Source organism: Orycteropus afer, unplaced genomic scaffold (genome assembly GCF_000298275.1).
Source record: "Orycteropus afer afer isolate SDZICR_OR568_19922 unplaced genomic scaffold, OryAfe1.0 scaffold00285, whole genome shotgun sequence".
Classification (NCBI taxonomy): domain Eukaryota; kingdom Metazoa; phylum Chordata; class Mammalia; order Tubulidentata; family Orycteropodidae; genus Orycteropus; species Orycteropus afer.
Window position 1 is genome coordinate 4,359,713 of NW_006921872.1, and position 1,879 is coordinate 4,361,591.

A 1,879-nucleotide genomic window follows, 5' to 3' on the forward strand; every position below is an offset into this window, starting at 1 on the left:
TGTCATAGGCAAATATTTTCTCCCAATCTGTAGGTTCTCTTTTTACCCTTTTGGAGAAGTCTTTCAATGTGCATAAGAATTTAATTTTTAAAAGGTTTCAGTCACCTAGTTTCTCTTCCACCTCCTGTGCATTCTGGGTTATGCTTAATAGTCTATTTATGGTTTTTCCTCTTCTCTTGGTTAGGTGTCTTCCTGCTCTTCTTGAAGATGCAGGTCAAACTAATGGAGATTAACTGCGAGATGCTGAAAAAAGTGCTGACCTGGTTGGGGGTTGCCGGCCAGTGGCTCTTCATGGATGTACTGAGCCTGGAGGAGGAGGCTCTGCACTCCATGCCAGCACCTGCCTGACAGCTGTTGATGCTCTTTCCCCTCAAGGCTCAGCATGAAAATTTCAGAAAAAAGATTGAAGAACTGAAGGGCATGAAGTTAGTCCTAAAGTGTACTTCTTGAAGCAGACCATTGGGAACTTCTCTGGTACAATTGGACTTATACAGGCAATGACCAATAATCAGGACAAACTGGAATTTGAGAATGAGTCAGCCCTGAAACAATTTCTTTCTGAAATGGAGATCTCCCCCGAAGACAGAGCAAAAAATGTTTTGAAAAGAATGAGGCCATTTAGGCAGCCCATGATGCTGTGATATAGGAAGGCCAGTGTCAAGTAGATGACAAAGTGAACTTTCATTTTATTCTGTTTAACAACGTGGATGGCCACTTCTATGAACTTGATGGACAAATGCCTTTTCCAGTGAACCATGGCACCAGTTCAGAGGACTCTTTGCTCCAGGATGCTGTCAAGGTCTGCAGAGAATTCACTGAGTGTGAGCAAGTGGAGGCCCACTTTTCCACTGTGGCCCTCTGCAAGCCAGCCTAATGCCCTATGGGAGGGACTTCAGTTTTCCCCTCTTCTCTTCAATGTGAAAACATATACCTACAATACAGTCTAAAATGCTTTAGTACTCTTAAACACAGCTGTTCTTCCATTCTGCAACCACACCCAAGCATTGGCAGACCTCCACTGTTGATTTAAGCAATGTTTGGTGTAAGCTTCAGGAGGCAAAGCATTTCCCCCAGATCCGCTATTGTATATCTTGTACCTTAATATCTAATGCTTTAAATGGATGCTGTAGTTAATGTCTGTAAGTTAAGGCCTTGGATGTGGCTGAATTGTCATTAAAAGGAGTAAAAGTTTTCTGCTGATAAGAAGAAAAAAAAAAGAAAAAAGTCTATTTACATTATAAATTAGGGCCCCTACATCTGCCCCTGTTTTTTTCTGGAATACTTTGAGTAGTATCAGTGTCAATTCTTCCCTGAATGTTTGGTAAAATTCTCCAGTGAAGCCAGTAGGGCCAGGATTTTTTTTTTTTGTGGGGAGGTTTTTATGACCTGTTCGAGTTCTTCCTTTGTTACAGGTCTGTTCAAGTATTCTATCTCCAACTAGGATAATTTAGGGAGGTCTTGTGTTTCCAGAAATTTGTCCATCTCTTCTAGGTTCTCGAATCTGTTGGAGTAAAAACCTTCATAATATTCTTTTATTTTTTATTTCAGTTGTTTCCATTGTTATGTCTCCCTTTTTGTTTATTGTTCTTGGTATTTGCATCTTATCTTTCTTCTCTTTTGTTAGATTTGCCAATGGTTTGTCAATTTTGTTAATCTTTTTTGGAGAACCAGCTTCTTATTTTGTTGATTTTCTCACTGTTTTTTGTTTGTTTGTTTTCTTTATTTCTACTCTGATCTTTATTTTTTCCTTACTTCTGGACACTGTAGGTTTCTTTTGTTATTCTTTTACTAACTGTTGGAGTTGCTGAGTTAAAGTATTGATTTTATTTCTTTATTCTTTTTGGATATGTGGATTTATTGCTATAAACTGTCCTCTGAG

At 38.9% G+C, this 1,879-nt stretch overlaps 1 pseudogene; it reads left to right on the plus strand.

Annotated features, from left to right (window-relative positions):
- Positions 1 to 207: 207 nt before the first annotated feature.
- Positions 208 to 874, plus strand: LOC103205413 (annotated as a pseudogene).
- Positions 875 to 1,879: the final 1,005 nt, after the last annotated feature.